Source organism: Cydia fagiglandana, chromosome 6 (genome assembly GCF_963556715.1).
Source record: "Cydia fagiglandana chromosome 6, ilCydFagi1.1, whole genome shotgun sequence".
Lineage (NCBI taxonomy): Eukaryota > Metazoa > Arthropoda > Insecta > Lepidoptera > Tortricidae > Cydia > Cydia fagiglandana.
This window is the reverse complement of record NC_085937.1, coordinates 7664489-7683266: the sequence shown is the minus strand read 5'-3', so window position 1 is coordinate 7683266 and position 18778 is coordinate 7664489. Positions and strand designations below refer to the sequence as shown.

At 35.0% G+C, this 18778-nt stretch overlaps 1 protein-coding gene across 5 annotated transcripts in view; it reads left to right on the top strand.

Annotated features, from left to right (window-relative positions):
* Positions 1-18778, top strand: part of LOC134665092 (RNA-binding protein Musashi homolog Rbp6) — a 589057-nt gene that overhangs the window by 171560 nt on the left and 398719 nt on the right. The gene's annotated exons all lie outside the window — the stretch shown is intronic.

Sequence of the window (18778 nt, the reverse complement as noted above, 5' to 3'; positions counted from 1 at the left end):
TATGGTAATCAAGTAAATATTATACCATCGCCCACACTGTTAACTTTAATGTCCATCGGTAAATCTTAATACAAAAGGCATAAAGTCCACCGATGGACAGTTAAGAGAGTTGCTGGTTGTACTATATCAACTATTATGTATTATGTATGTAATGGCAATAAATTATTTGTGATGTACTTTTCTTTTTAAATATCTTCCTGTAATCGTCAACGAGGTGTTTAACCCTTATCCTCTTCTTCTTCTTCCTCAGCGAGTATGCGCCCACACACTGTTGGGCATACGTGGGTCGTTCTCGCATTTCGTGCAAATCGGTGTTTTCGGAAATTTACCAAAAATGTGGTGGCGTTTTCGAATATCTGTTAATGCAAGGTTGTAACATAGGGCCTAAAGTATATGTCTCTCCAATGAACAATTCTAAAAAGGTAGGTATTTTCTTTATATGTACAATAAACACCCAATTTTTTCATTCATCTCTACATGTAACGCGTGAAGATATAACTTTGACCTACATTTTAACCTTAAGATACTAAAAATAGAAAACTCGTTGGTGGTTCAATAAATGACTAATTTAGTTGTGTTTTAAATTGTATAATATTAGAAGGTAGAAATTAATAATAATAACTATACAGCCTTATAAGTGTATGGTTCAAGTAATTTCTTCATTACCGACGCGAGAAATGGATTAGCTATATTTTGCTATATAGCAAGGGTAAATAGCGCCTACCGCCGATGCAATACATTGTTCAGCAATCAGTTGGCAACGTGCTCTCGTAGCGGACGCCCGTATGCCGCTGTTAGCGAAAATATTTACGATCTCTCGTGTCGGGAAGGGGTGTGGTTCTCGTCAGTCTTCATCACCATCGCGTGATTTATACAGTAAGTACCAAGTGTACATTATTATAAATATAAGTATTTATGTGTTTTAGGGTTGCCTTTCAGATGGTTTTTTCTGCAAAATTAAGGTCTGATGCCAACTGATGTAGGCGACAAAAACTACCAAAACTTCATTCATATCGGTTTCATTCACTTCTTTCCCTTCCAATTTTACTGGGGAAGGTAATGAACGACTTAAGAAGGTAACGATAATAGTATATTAGAGGCAGTGCATTTAATGGAAAGAGGCTTAGTTATTATAAATATTACGTTGTTATAAATATTTAAAACTGTATGTGATAATAGGGAAGCCAAACCGGGGAGTTTTGGATTTACTTAAGCGCAGTAGATTGATATAAACTTGCCGCTCTGTAACCTCTACTTGTGTCATGTGTTGAGTACTTCTGTGATATATAAGTTTTGAATGTGCGGGTTCGTCTGATAAATATTTATCTTAAGAAAGATATATTATAACAATTTGACAAGCCTACTTGTCAGATTAATAATGTACTCTTTCTAAACATGGGGTAAACCTTAATATTATTAAATATTAATCTTAAGAAAGAGTGACAAGAAACAATCCGACAAGTCTACTTGTCAGATTGTTATAATTACTTATAATATATTTTAAATATTTCAATCGACTGCCCTAAATGGCTATCGTGCATATAAGTATGACAAAAGTACTCAACAAAGGTATCTCATATCATGTTAATCTACCACGCTTGAGTAATTCTAAAAAGACCCTTCTTGGGCTCCTTCACGGAAGTTTAGACATATATTTACCTATGGTTAATATTCATCCACTTAAAACTATTTTCTAAAATATTGATATTCATAGAGGAAATTGGGACTACGTTTTTATGGAAACGCTGTTTTTCGTTCATCGTCTACTATCCTCTGTACAATAAACACTTCTTTGAAGACGTTGTATGATAACTTTTCATGGTTACATTTGTTACATAGTTTTGTAAAGCTATTTTGTCATATATTAACTCACATTTATAGATGGGTCTATCGTGAATTTCTTTTATTACCAGTAAAATATCAAAACAGAGATTTGTGCAACTACACGACGAAAAGTGTATGAAAATGTTTGAGGTAGACATCAAATTTTCCACATAATGTTAATGATTGTATTGTTTGTTTACCCAAAACTTTTTCAAACACTTTTCGTCGGGTAGTTGCACAAATCTCTATTTTAACATTTTGCTGGGAAATCAGCCGCGACCACGACCAGTGAAACCTGTGTCGGAAGTCGGAACGTCGGGAAATAAAGGTAATAAAATAAATTCGCGATAGATGGGAGGTCTATAAATGGGAGTTAATATGTGTTCAAAACGCGAATGATTTAAGTATATTTTGTCTATGCTAATTTTTGAAAATTTTAAAACTATGTCTTACGGGATGTGCTGCGCAGATGATTAAACCTACTTGACAAACACTTGGGGTTGACAATCCCGACTTATAATCATAAGTAAATGGTAAATGTACCATCTAGCTTGAACATTATAAGTTGAGATTGTCAACCCCATGTGTAAGTCGGTTTGATCGACTCCACAGTGCTTAAGACACATGTTTTTAATATTGTTGATTTTGTTTGGTGTTAATTTTCTTGAAATAAAGTTTTTTATGTCCGATTTCATAAGTTTGTTTCATTACCATCCACTGATAAAATTACCATCTCAGCCGATTTCATTACCAGCGCGTAGTTCATTACCAGTAGCCTTATTAAATGAAAAGTATTAAGGTTACAAAGGTGCCTTTAGCAGAAAAGTGTTAATAAATGAATTCATACATTAACGAAACCCAAAAGTTTACCATTTAAAAGAAAAATTTCAAATCGAGAGAACATCACCTATTTGCACGAAATGAGAGAACGACCCACGTAGGGTTTCTGGTTTCTCGATCTTTTTAATTTCTCGAGGCACGGGAATTCTCGACCAAGATTTCTCGAGTTTCTCGAGTATCTCGAGAAATTTAGAATGCTACAAAAACACCATGCTATTTTTTTTTTTGCTTTTTTACGAATCAGACTCGTAGGAATCGTAGACGTTGGGTCTAGCTATAACATGCCACCTCCAAACAAACCTAAATGGTACCCGTAATATAGTAGTCTTAATATCCATTTGCAGTGAACTCAATAACAGATCTCATGTGGTTTGTTTGTCCTGTACCCAATGATACTATCAAAAACATATATATTCAAACCACTAATCATAGGATCAAGCTCTTGTATACGTAGTATAATATTAAATATATGTAGGTAATAACGTGGCAACTAGATCGTTCTTCCCGTACTCAGGTAATGAAACATCGGGTCCACGAGCAACATAGCACTTACAAGTTAACTAACTACACCATAACAACCTACATAGGTAACTAACCATTAAAACTGGTTATAGGGTACCGCCTATATGATATGTTACGATATATAGCTTCACCATAGTTCAACAATTTATCAATCAGCGCAAGAGTTCTCATATTTAATAAAACAGGAGCGATAACGGACCGCGCGCGCCGTGTGCATACCCCGCCATCAACTCAATATTCATTCAGCCGGTGACCGAAACAATAAAAATTATAAAACAACTCAAAAAATAAAATAAAAATAGTCTTGGAGTCGATGAAATCCCGCCCGTTCTTGTAAAGTTAGCACAGCCACTGACAAAACTGATTAACCAGTCATTTAATCAAGGAATATTCCCGGACTTACTTAATATCCATGAAATATCCTTTATTAAACCCATATTTACAAACGGTGACGTAATCCATCCAAACCAATATCGACCTATCGCACTCTTACCCGATTTTATCTTAATAAATGGAGTCTAAGACAACTTTTTCGTAAAGTACAGTATTTTATCATTTACATTTTATTAATACATACAGAACATCTTAGGTCATAAAGACAACAGAACACATAGTTTAGGATTTTTGGTGGACATGACAAAAGCATATAAAAAAAGTATCACACGAAATCTTACTCTGTAAATTGTACGGGATGGGAATACGCGGCACTCTGTATATTTGGTTCAAATCAAATCGTACCTCTGAGACCGTAAACAATGCGTACAAGTAGAACACTTAGATAAGGACCGCGAGGAACTAAAGACCGTGACATCAAAATCGCGTCATATTGTTTATTCCATTATGTCAATATTTCAGGGAAGCGTTTGTGGATGCCTACTATTTCTTGACCTGCCAAAGATACTTAACACAGACACAACCTGCGTTATGTTTGCTGACGAAGCCTTTCTTCAAGATCATGGACTAACACTTTGTAATTCAGTGCAGACTGACATAAAGGAATCAAAAAGTGACACTACATTCAACAAAAACTGAAATCATTACTTCTAGAAAACGCTTATTACTCAATTGACGAATCTATATTATCTATGCAAAACGATCATTGATTCCAACACATCGTATTGAATAGGGTTCTAAGTCCTAACAGTTACCTCCCATTATTAATTACTTATTTACCTACTATAACATTTTCACTTATTATAGTTAATAATAATTTTATTTGTAAAAATCGAATGACATGAAAAATTTACCAATAAAAATCTGTATAACAAAGACATTAGGGTCTGACCCGTCTGACTATGATGGTACACCACCTACATGGTGACTACACTGTTAATGACAACGTGTCATTAACCTAATGGAGCCCTTTATTCATTTCAGAAACCAATCAAAGGCGTTATCATGTATGACTTTACTTATTAGATCATTTAGCTCATACTATTTATTAGAATAGATTAAGATCAGTATTCGAAACTCACGTATATATTTAATATGCATGATGTAAATACTTTCATTTTAACGACAGCAAGTATTTAAACAAAATCTGCATGACAACAGAGCACTTCACACTGTATGTTTCTTCACAATATGGGCTATTTAAATTTAAAACCACTCTGGTAAATGAAATTGTTCCTTTAATGACAATAAACTTACCTACTTGCCTATATCCGTACACGTACAATTATACATGTTTGTATCTTAATTGCTAATGGATTCATTAAATATTTATCCAAATCGTATCCAATTTCACTATAATCGCGATCACGTATCGTATATGCCTATGCTCGGCTAAACATCGATATTACACAAAAAAATAACATACTACTACACTGTACACACTAATCGTAAGTAAGTATTCAAATTCTAAGACAACTTGTAACCACGGTCTTATCTTAAACATGGCTCTTGTAAAAAAAAAGGTTAACTCGCTCAATACCTGTACCGATTTTGATTACCAGCAGAATTCTAAATTATGTAATAAATCTGCATTCGTTACTTCAACTTGACCATGATCGTGAATCTACATGTATTCTTAATCAGGTTTTGAGGTTACAAGCATTGCAACTTAAAACTTACTACCATAACGTCTGAGTATATAAAATATGTATATGTATACTAGGTACTCACACGTTCTAGTCCTTTTATGGGCGCCGTTGATCACCGCTTCTGACTTGTGATGAATCAAAGTCCTTCGTACAATCAATTACTTTTATTTTACTCCAACTTGTTACTTCAACACTCTTTGACAATATTTAGTTAACAAGCCGTAACCTTCGTGCTACATGTTACTGGTTCAAGCGCCAAGCGAGAATGATCCCCCCATCCCATGGTAAGTTACATTTTATACTTTTCCCTCATTAGAATTGGCGGGTAGGAGAGAAGGGTCATTTTCGCGACTCCCCACAGATTAATTAACAAATATTCGGGTAAACACAAATCACATTTTTAATCACTACCCACTGAATGCCATAAGTTTAACATAACTCACGCAAAATAATTATAATTTATTCTTGAAATCTTATGAAATATCACATATGGTACATTTTTAGTCACCATAAATTGCACTTAATAATCAAAAATACAACAACAAAAAAAAACTATAGGTGCAGGCGTGCGCACCGCCAATGTGTTATGCTATAATGTATTTTTTTAGGTATTCCAAAATGTAAACAAACCACAATATGGTATTTTATTAGGCAGCAATATTCAAGTCAATAAATTTCACGGATCAAGGTAGTTTTTTATTTGGTTGGTAATAAATGTTTCAAGTAGGTTCCTACCTGAAAATTTAAAAAAAAACATTGTTCATATTTATTTAACTACTTAAAGAAATACATTATAGACATGTCAGCGGCCTATCGTAAGATCAGGCATATCGTGAAATTCCTAGGCATATCGTGAAACGTGAAAATCTTTGACACGTTCCCTGAGTCGACGGAGCCCTGCTATTTCTGGGCAGTTTGCCCTTCGGGCATCTGAAGCAACCTAAGAAACCTATCTTACCTATATATTGGTTTAATGTGACTATCGTCAAAACATTACACAGGAACATTACGATCTGCCTGATCTTACGATCGGCCGCCGACAGACACATCATGTGTGTTTTCTTTTTACTTATCACAAGAGATTTATTTCTCGAGTTCTCGAGGCATTGAATATTTTTTTCCCGTCTCGACTTAGGACAAATTTCTCGAGATTTCTCGCCTCGGGAATTCTCGAGCAGAAACCCTAGGCATACGCCTATCCAAAGCAAGCAGCCCTCTCTCCAAGCATCTCCTCCAAGCAGCCCGATTTGCTGCTTCTCTCCTCCAGAGTGGACCTGCAATCTTTTTAATATCATCCTCTCATTTTGTTGGAGCTCTGTGATCGGGTCTTTTTGATCGAGGCCTATGATGTTTAACCCTTATTGTTTACAACCTGTCTTCTGTTGTGCGGCTAACTTAATATTTGTATTATATCTTGTGACATGTCATCTCAATCTGACTTCCTTTTTATAAAAAAAAATCATGTGTAATAAGACATAATAACTACAAAATACTCCTTTCTTAATCCCCACAGGCAACCCTGTGAGAACTGTTGTTTGTTTAGCCGAGATCTTGTGTTTGTGCGTTGCGCTCACGTGGGCATATGATACAGTTAGTTATTTTGACAGATACGGTTGTTTTATGGATAACAATAGTTAGCATTTTCACGCCCTACCTGTTTAGTGAATTTCACGGTACGATTTAATACGAAACACGAGCTACAACCCTGGTGTGTAATGTTTTGGGCTACGGATTATTTTTTACGAAGTAATTGTATCGACTTTTTCTTTTCGCTTGTCGCCATGGTTACATTCCACTGGACAACTCTTAAAACTCGGAAAGTATGTATGTATGTATGTCACTTTATTGCACATAAACAGGTTTACATAAAATGGACAAAAACAAAACAAAAATAAAAATGTTATGTACAAAGGCGAACTTATCCCTAAAAGGAACTCCCCCCCTAAACCCCCCCCCCTAACCCCCTTATCCCTAAAACTCGGAAAGTTTGGTATATACTATTTAAATGTGTTGTGGTAGTTATAAACCCTTCCATAATAGGCCATCATCTGTTCGTAGAACGTAATATAACATGTCATCTAAGAAAATGTGCCTCTATTTATTGTCCCCTGGAAAATGGGACAACAACAAAAATTGTTGATCCAACCACATGTATACATTTTTATCAAGATGGATATTTCTCCAAAATATGTAGTAGTATACTTGTATCGTCTAAGACAAATAAAACAGTATCTGCCGACTCCAAAACGGGAGTTTCGGGCCGCTAAGTTCCTAGCTCCTAGTCTGGGCTGAGTGACTTTAATTCATCCCCAGCAACGCCATCTGGGATTACTTGAAGCTGTCACGGAGGCACTACAGTCCGAAACGTCTCGATTGGAACTTCGGCTTAGTTGAACTACTGAAGTATAAGTATATAAACAAAGCATAACTAGTCTAACACAAAACTGAAATTTGAATGTTAATTTTATTTTATTATTGTTTGAGTTAGGTATTATTTAGGTCTAAGTTATACAGTTATTGTTGTAAGTAGTTTGATATTTTTGGCTAGGCTGTTGTAAAATATTTAAAATTACTATAGGTAATATACGCATTCACCAAAATAATAAGTTGTTGTCTGCAACACCAAATCTGAGATAAAAAATGCGGCGTAAGAAACATGAGGATGTTTTGCTATATCTGACTGAAAATATATTTTCTTACTCTGATGCTCGCGCGGGTTCGTACCTGGTGCAAAGGCTAGCCATCGCTATCCAACGTGGTAACGCAGCAAGTATCATGGGCACCTTTGCACCCGGTAAAGCCCGCGGAGGTCTTTTAGATTAAAATATTTTAATATTTAGATATATTTAAGTTACTTTTGTATGATTATTTGTGTACCATTAACCTTTTGTATAATAAATAAATATATTGTTCCTTTTCTTACTTATTTTTAAGTAAATAGGTACAAATCAATGGAGTCGTAACGAATAGACCAATCTTTAAATTGAGCCAATGAAAGCATAACACTTACAAATGATAGAAATAAATGTACTCAAATGAAAATTTTATATTAAACATTTTAATATAAATTCTGCCTAGAAACTAATTTATATCTCCACGCAAAGTTATAACTAGCGCAATGTGTCATATACAGATTATTCAGCAAATATTTTAGTTTGTGCAAGTGTATCTTACAGATTATAGACAATGCCGCTAAGGACCAGAGTTTCCCGCAAACTTTAGGCAGGAGTTAGATAAGTTTCTGTTTCTACCAGGCCCTTAAATTGAAATGGGTACCAAAATATCTGAATGCTTTGTTATTAACTGCTGAACAAAGCTATCACAGCTATCTTTGGTTCGGGACCGTTACTATTATTCTGTTAGCTACTTAAAAATTAAATGTAACCGCTTATATTTAAATATTAGAAAATATCAGTGGTTATACAAACTTCTAAGACACGATTTTCATAATTAACTCTAAGTATGAATTTTGCGTTACTTTTTAACAAATATAAAATTACTTACCTACTTTATTTTATACTAGCGACCCGCTCCGACTTCGCATGGGTAAGCAAATCATACACTTAAACCTTCCTTAAAAATCACTCTGTTGATAAATGAGAACCGCATGAAAGTCTATCTAGTAGTTTTTGAGTTTATCGCGTACAAACAAAGGCACAAATAGACAGACGTGGCGGGGGACTTTGTTTTATAAGGTACCTATAGTGATTTGGAGCCTCTATGTTTGTATTCAATACGTAAGTGCTTCCAGTCAGGACTCACTGTACACATGATACCAGCTAGAAGAAAAGTATACTTAACACCAATGAAGACGGGACGGTTTTTATTGTGATTGGAGTGAAAAAATGCAACAAGCAAAATACAAATGTGGCTAAAAATGTCATTTGTTATAAAATAAAGCAGCGAAAAGTACAACAATTAAAGTTTTACTAATATAGCTATACACAAACTAGTTATTATTGTTTGTTAGGTACGCCGACGGTCGGAGATTACTTGACAATGTCATGAGTAACAAAGTTCGACGGAGTTCTCTCGTAGGCAACTTCTGGCGGGGCCCTTAAATTGAAACTGAACAACATCTGCACTCGCTTGATAGTTATTGCAAAAAATTACATTAGATGATATTCCAACATCATAATGGTGTGGTTGTAATTGCTGGCTGAGTTTCTTTGTATACCGTTTAAAAATATTATGTTTTATAACATGGCGTGTTAGTTGGACTTCGTCAATAATACAAAGTTTTATTAATGAAGATATACGTAGATACGAATTCATATATATCAGGTGCATTCATATTAGATTACACACCAGCATAGATTTAGTAAGCTTGTGTCAATAATATCACACAGATAATATGAAAATTAAGTGCAAATAAAACATGGAAAATTTACATTGGGCAATCAAAATTTATATTCCCTCATCGAAGTAATGTTGATCCAAATTAGCAATCAAATTAATTCTTAATGTAACGGATAACGTTTTAAACTAATTAACGTTTCAATCGCACAATAGAGGAGTTATAAAATTGAATTAAGCTTTCCCAAATTAATTAATGGTAACAATGACAATAGATGGATTATTACACGGTTAACATCTAACATTGTTTATTCACGGTTATAGTTAAATATTATCGTGACAAACTATTATTCAGAATTGCGGCTCTCTAAAATGTACAACAACAGGCGGTTGAGTAAAAACACAAATACATATAACGTGAACAGCCGCAGGAAATCGTAAAAGCAATATATAACGATCGTGTATATTATGGGCGAATCTGAATGTGTCAGTGCGTAATTTATCGCGGAACGTGTTTTTTGTGGAGGCCCTCTCTTGACCTCATAAAACACAGAGCCCGTTGCAGGGCCGCTGAAATCGGAGAGTCCTCGACTCGAGGCCGGCCCGCGGCGCTCATCGAAAGTGGGAAAAACAACCGATCGCCACTCGACTGAGACGAAGCAGATGACACTTCACACGTCGTCGTGATTTTTACAACATTCCCCTCGACTCTGTGGCGTTTTTCGCTCGCAATTACTTTGATGTAAGCAGGATTTTTTTCGCGCCGCCGCGTCTGTGTTTTGAGTGTAAGCTTGGGGTTGATAAGTCATGTTTTATCATTTTGAAGGTTCGTCGAGGGCTCGCCACAAGCCTTTGTCTATTTCGTGTACTCATCCCATTAATGAGTTTGTGTAACTGGGAAAAAAAAAACACGGGAAGATATAAATTCTGGCGAAGTGAAGACCCTGAAAACAAATATTTTGGAATATATTTGGAGAGACAACGATTTTTTTTAATAAATCCTGGATGATATGTGATATTCATAAGTATTATTTCCACGATTTTTTAAACAAATCCTGATGATATGTGATTTTCATAAGTAATTTTTCCAGACGCTGTTTTTCTACCTAAACTTGCAATATTTTAAAACTTAATAAACACGCATAAAATAACCAGCCAAGGGCTTACTACAGTATATTTTATACCAAACCACGTCCTTATTTATTTAATTTAATTCGACAACTTGTAGTTTAAAATATCTTATATTAACGCTAATAATGTCGTAGAAATGAATCAAGGTAAGTACCTACATTTAATTAAGAATATGCCCAGAGACGCACTGTTTAGGTTACGTAGGGTGAAAAAAACTTTTTGTGCGATGCACTTACGTTCATTTCGTTTTTTGAGAGAACAAAAGATAACGGTTATTACAATTAAGAAGACGGTATTAGGAATTCTAAAAAACTGTTATTTAGGTAAGTTAATTTAGACAGTGTTTGTGTGGCGAAATACGCGGGTATCGGAGCGAGTGAGAGCTTCACGGACCCAAACGTGTGTCGTACGTGGCTGGCTCTCCGCCAGCCGCAATACAGAATTCCAAACGAGAAAGATCCTAAGTCTCTAGGAAACCTACATAATATTTGAGCATTTTTCTTCTCACTTGTCGAATACACATTTAACGTGCAGTTTTTATTCACAGGACACAATTTTAAAGTAGTCTATAAACGTTAAATGTAATAGTAAGTAATGCACCGCTTCGTTGTTTTTATTTTGTTCCGATTTTATTATCGAATCGCGATTTCTGACATAAAAATAATATGAATTGTTTACGACATGTAAAGATGATTTTCATTTGTAAAGCAATAAGTTGAAAAAAATCTATGTGATACGGTCTTAAACCAATGAAAATTTATGTAAAAATGTAAATAGCTGAACGCTTATCGCAGTCAATATTATATGTACAATTATTAACAATATGTGACAAGAACGGCATTGTCAACAGAAGCTCTGAATAATGTTATAGATATTGTAGATTTAATGCATCCAGTCGGAAACTATGACTGCGGCACACTTTATTTGCTGACACCAGTGAAAATTTGCGTCAGGCTAAGTGCCAAATTTATAACATGGGACTGTACTACGAAAGGTTTTTACGCTAATTGGTTCGGTTGGGCAAGGATTGTTAAAGATAAAATATGCGATGCGGATTGTTTTCGTTTACATTTTGATTGATTGCTTCATTACTACTGCGAATTCAGCAACGGAACATTTTTTGTTTAATTTTCAAGTGTGAGAGATGATTTTAATGACTGTTCGAAAATCAATGATAGGTAACGATATTTTATTATTAACGTTTTGATTAAAAATGTACAGATAACGGACTTCAAATACTAATGAAATGACATTCTCTATCTGTTGACTTTAGGCTTTAAATTAAAAGAAGTTTTCTTATAAAAAAAAGCAAAAATGACTCCAGTTCTTAGTAGCATATGCCATATTTTAAATAGAGGCAATGGATATTCATGTCAAACGGATATTCATTTATAAAATATCAAATTTATGATAAACTGTTCCTAAACGAAGATTAGTGTTTTATTATTATTCTGGAGTAATTTATTTGAGGTTTTTACGCATAAATTTCATAAGTAAATAATCACAATTATGGCCATAGCGAATTTTTTTAATTAGACATTTATATAGTAGGTAGCGTTTTTTGCGAAAATTTAGGGTCTAATATAACAATATTGTTTTTTAGGGTTCAAAAATTAAATAAAGCTTTTGAACTACTTTCTGCCATTACTTAAATCATTTTTAGGGTTCCGTACCTCAAAAGGAAAAAAACGGAACCCTTATAGGATCACCCGTGCGTCTGTCTGTCTGTCCGTCTGTCACAGCCTATTTCTCTGAAACTACTGGACCAATTAAGTTGAAATTTGGTACACATAATATATGTAAATTAGTGACCCAAAGATGGACATGTATTTTTATTTTATAATTTTAAAATACATAGGTTCGAAGTTATTTAAGAACATAGTCAAAAATGACCATCCCCCTTTATCTCTGAAACTACTGGGTCTAAAATTTTGAAAAAAAAATACTAAAAATAGTTCTTTACCTATAAATGACAGGAAAACCTATTAGAAATGTGCAGTCAAGCGTCAGTCGTACTTCTGTACGGAACCCTAGAAACGCGAGTCCGACTCGCACTTGGCCGGTTTTTGAAAATGGTGATCACGAAGTTCGGCCGATATAACAAAAAATGATACAGCTTTTTTCTACATAGCATAATAAGCGTTTTAAAGACATCACAAGTCACAGACCAACATGTTACCAGACTTTATAATTTAAAATTTATAATTATCATGAACAATTAACTCTCACTTAATGCTATTCTTGCCAACTACACTTAGCTAATATCGTACTGTTTCAATGTGATGGATGCGACGGGTCATTTCGGCCGAATTTGTCGGGCTAGTTTCCAATTTTATGGTGGTTGGGCAAGCGGCATCGATATCGGGCCCTCGTTCGAAATGCGCGAAATTTCCAACTCGGTCGCCGGTGAATTCGGACAAATATAAATAAATACAGGGCCTTATTCTGTACAAATGACAAAAATATACAAATCTAAGCATCTATTTGCGGTTGACCAAATTATCATAAATGGTTATACGCACGCAATGTAGGCCCTAATGTAGTCTGTAGTTGCAAGGGTAGTGGTAAATCTTCAAACCGATTCTGAATTGACAATCTGTTACGGCTTTGATATTGTTTTGATTTCTGGTTGAAGAAATATCACTTTTGATGCTGACAGATCCATAACCTGTTATTACAATCTGAATACGCCTCTAGGTGAGTATAATTATCCTGAATAAATTGAAAATTTTCAATTAGAGAGACGCCTCGTTCCGCCACCAACCGCGACAAGTTGTTGCCTGCTTCTGTCGAATTCCGTACAAAAGTTAGTACATTAAAACTGCCAATTAGGGGTATTTCAAGTCCAAGTTGTTTAAGAATTCGCGTAATTATTCTTGGATGACTTGACGAGAATGGATACTTGACAATTCTATTGACAAATAACCCTTTCTTACGGCAATTGTCCGGTTCGTCAGAGCGATGGTTATTTAATCTGTATAAAGTGTATTTCAATGATACAAGAAAGTAAAGCATATCAATTCAATAAAAAAATGAAATGTGAAAATCAGCTTCAGCAAGTAACAAGTGGTAGGAAATTATTAAAATGACTGCAAACGATTCTCGTTAAGGGACGTTATTACTATGCATTTCCAAATGATTGCTATCTCTCTTCCTTACAAAGTTATTACTGTCGAAACACTATCCTGGGAACGTCCAGTCTGGTCTCTCCTAGTTAAAAAAACTATGCTACACTGACCTAAGGTTTCTCGTATCTTAGTAACTAACACACGACACTGTTTAGACAATTGTGTGTATGTATGTGGACACACGACTGTCCAGTGTCCAAACCAAAGACAAACACAACTATTTATTGAACGAGTTCCTGACTCAGGCGCTGGCTCTCTAGGTATTCTCATCGCTAGCCGCCAAGAGCGAGGATTTATTTCAGAAGTTACCAGTATAAATCTGACCTAAAGGTCCATGGCTACTATGAGTTATCTGAGATCACAATTGTGCTGGTTCTTCAAAATGTAAGGTAAGGTTTGGCACCGACTAGTAGTAGTAGATCGGACAAAACTCGAATTTGCACGTGAATGGACACAAAAGCCACGGCAACAGCACTGGCATTTATCTTAAACAAAAAACACCAAAAGATACCCCTATTTTTTAGATCTAAACCAGCCTTGATATACTACTGACTTAGGCTGTAGATATTGCGAGAACGTGTCCTGAATAAATAATTATTGTAAACAATTTTGATGTTATCTGTGCGTATCTACGTGTAGTGTAAGGGGTTGAACGGAGCCCGACTGAATTTCGATTTTATGGTCACTGAACAATCTTCAGTCATTGAACGTTTTCCTGACTAGAAAATACTTTCACTTTCAAAAGAGTTCCAAGCTCTTCGTCCGCTTGAAAAATCTTGGATAACCGTCGGATCATCCTGGTGTAATAATATATTATTATGTATTTAAATTACGAAAATACTTGTAGATCCACAATGTTTCCATGTCATTATTTGAGAAATTTAACAATTTCGTTTTTTCACTTTGATTTTTAAGGAGTTTATTCGACTCGTATGTAGGATAGCTGTAAAGAGGCGCTGTAGAGAGAGAGAAAATATTCGTCTCTTAAATGTACAAAAACGTAGGTGCTACCATCCAAAACATGCGTAACAGCCGTACCAAAAGTATCTGTCACGATTCCCAAGAATACTTTTTCATATACTTACTAGATTATATATCAACAGTTTGCGTTCAAAATTATCCGCCTCAGTCATATTTTTGCTACATACTTATAGAACACACTTAAATCTCATTTCTCAACCTACTTTTGACGCATATGCGGGTACGTTACTTTTAAAGCCGACTGTACCACACTACTATCGGTTTCGAAGATTCGTACCTAGACCAGCAAAGCTTTAGATATTTACCCCCTTATTCATAAACGTTTACTAAAGTTGACAAGCCGATAATAATCGTTTGTCACATTCCATCATACCAATACGTCGGAAAGGGACAAACGATTATTATCGGCTTGTTAACTTTAGTAAACGTTTATGAATAAGGGGGTTAATCTTTATTGATGATACCCGTTGATTTCACATTACATCGCGCTATTATTGACTTTCATATAATTATCAAAGAAAACAGGTGGTGGTATTCACATTTTCAATTTTAAACTTTAAATGCCGCTTCTGGTAACAAAGATTGATCGTAAAATGTAAAAAAATATCAGAACTTGATTGAACCCTAATAGGTATATGATAATATGGCATCTTAATAATATGTAGGCCTCATAATAATGAACGAATGAAAACATTTATTTTCAGGCAACTATTGGCCCATAGATAATGACCTTAAAACAAGCATACATATTATTACAAAATATATCTTAAAACTAAAAACACAAATGAAATGCAACGCAATGTAAGTACATGTTTATGAATGAATGAAAATATGTATTAATAATGACGAATATTTTTAAAGATCGTTATTAATTAGAAATTAATCTTAAAATCAAACTACCCGTTATTGTTAAACTACCTAAGTTCGGATACGTACGCTCGAGCTCGGAGGTAATAATTAAAGTGCTTCTGCGATATAGACGTATATCAGCGGCGCGCTAGTTCCAGTAATATGGTGACTTCCAATTTAATGGTGGTTGAGCAACTGCTGCGTGGCGCACCGACAAAAGATATAAAATATTATAGTAGGTACGCCGCGCTACTTCATTACCGATATGCGATACGCGGCTTCCGTGTACTGCAAAAGTAGCAATTTAGTGATGCTGTGGATTCATTACCGCGAGTAAGAGATTATTGATGTTTTACAAAGTAGCACATATTATTTTGGTTAATTATAGTTATAGAAGGCTTTTTGACGTGTCAGTAAATAGGTTTTGAAGTGACACTTCCTTTCTATAACTTGACTTAAATGAGGTACCTGCGTCTAAGAAGGCCCTGTTCTTAAGCTTGCCACTTTCATAATTTCATTACGGCGGTTCCGCGGCCGGTTCCGTGACACTGCGGGGTTGCGTAAAATCTCGCAACCATGATTTGTTTCGTAGATTTTAGTTTTAAAATATATTTTTGTAATATAATATGGGCTATAATCTATAAGCCTCTAGTTGCCTGAAAATAAAGTTTTTAATTTCATTTAAAAAGCAGGTAAATGTTAAATGCACCCTTAAAGCTTACTTGGAGGTGAGCCGGCGAGCGAATGTTGTTTTAAGGGGCAAAGTTAAACGCAGTAAACTTAATAAATGGAACACTTGCCAGTCTGGACTTGCTAGGATAAATTAGTTTTACCGTCATATTTGAGTGCAAGTATGTAAAAAGTTATTCTTGGTTTTAGAGAATCGTAAGCAATTACGAATATATATTACCTATAACATATACATATAAAATGCAATAATTGTCTGCAAAGTCCAATTATTTAATTTTTGTAATACATTTGTGTGAAATGTTGTTAATATTACCTATGTTACTAAGTTACATAGACAACAAATTGATTTAAATCAAATAAGATATTTTTACAAATATTACTTTAAGAAACTTGTCTTAAACAGATTTGTTTATACTGCAATGTAATTCCGCGGAGCTTCCTTTGGCACTATCTGAGAATGAACTAGAATAAGGAAAAAGGGACAAAATGCAAACAAATACCCCGCGATAGCCCCGAATGTCCGTGTAGTTCTTAGACGTACAAAATCTCCAATCTCTCGAGAAGTGCGGTCGAATAATTCAGGTACCGCTACAAGTTGTGTTCGGATGGCAACGCTACTCGCCAGCCAAATGCTAATTTTATGGTGGTTGAGCAACTGTGCCGAATCTACCCCGCTGTCCTTCGCACTGGCTCCCCAGTATTGCCTAGTAGGCATCATCTAAATAAAATATACATACACTTTGTAAGGCTGATTTGTATAAACGAAACGAACACGATACGATAGGGTAGTCTTCAACTAGTCAAAGCAGTTTTATTTTTTAACTGTCAAAAGGATTTGCTAATTTGGAATTTGTATGAAACATCATATATTGGCGTACCTGACCTATTTTTTATATTTGTATCCGATTTATTAAATAGAACTTCTGTTTAAAAATAACTGCTATAATAATTGTTGAAATAAGACAAAATATGTCAAAGTTTTATCCGTCATAAAATTATTGCTTTGAAATCATAAACTTCTTCCCCTGTTGTTACTGCAATCAAAGCGACTGTTTGTCAGAAAACAAGTTATTTTTCAACCAGAAAATTTGAATTATTCACTTAATATTTACAGAACTTCTGCAGTGCATGCAATTCGTTCTGAATTTAAATGTGATTAAAAACTTTGACGAATTCCCGATGTACCAATTTGCATAATAATGTAATAATTGAATTAAACCAATGCACGTTCCATTACCCACGGTCACTTTGCTCACAACAAAGAAGAATAAAAAGTGTAAAATGCGCTGTACCAGTATGTCCTAGGTGATTAATGGAACAGTCAACATGCAATCGTTACTTTTCATTACTGTTCCGAAGTGCGGACCCTAAAGCCGCGGCCGCCTGGTCAGATTAGAAAAGTTTACTTCTAAACAAGTCGAAAATCGACTTTAAAAGCATGGCCCAACATTTGGTTTTGCAAGCGCCTCGGCAGCCGGATTGAAGGCAACTTTAAATTGGAATGTATCCCGCAATAAGCCTCTCCTGATTGGCCTGTTTGTACTTAATTACCTACTAGGTATTAATCGGGAAGTTTTACACGATGCAGCTGAAAAAGAATGGTGTTTGGATACATTCAAGCCCTCTACATTCCAATAACACCGCGCATTTAATTATACCGAAAAGGTTTCACACACTGGATGTGATCGTGTGTATGTATGCCAAGTAAATGCAGCGCTCGCAGTCATTTCGATGTTATACAGAAGTAAATACATACGACAAGGTATGGATGTTTACTTTAGGAAGAGGTTAAAGTTATAGTTAACCACGCGATAAATTGCAACGCACTGCATGCAGGGTTGTCGCTTAGCTTACTAATTATTTATATAACTTTTTTCGCAGCAAAAATTATAAAACAATTCAATTACTTAGTGCAGAAAATAAATTCGAATTAACTTATTACGAGGTACGTAACTTCTTCCCGTGACTTGGTCTTACAATTTGACGACCGGTCTGGCCTAGTGGGTAGTGACCCTGCCTGCGAAGCCGATGGTCCTGGGTTCGAATCCCAGTAAGGGCATTTATTTGTATGATGATACAGATATTTGTTCCTGAGTCATGGGTGTTTTCTATGTATTTTAAGTATTTGTATATTATATATATCGTTGTCTGAGTACCCACAACACAAGCCTTCTTGAGCTTACTGTGGGACTTAGTCAATCTGTGTAAGAATGTCCTATAATATTTATTTATTTATTTAATCCAATTCTCTCCCGTATTTCCGCGCTTTCATAAATGATTTTAGAATTTTATTACATATACATAAAAATCATATAGGTATCAGCAAACTTGAGTGTCAGTGTCAAAAGTGGGGTTTTTGTTTGAAGAAGATCTATCTTCTCTAGCATTCACTAGAATGCTTGGTCCATATTTATAATTCAATTTGAACCTACGTACATTGGTTTTTATACCCGCTGCGTTATTAAGAAAACCACC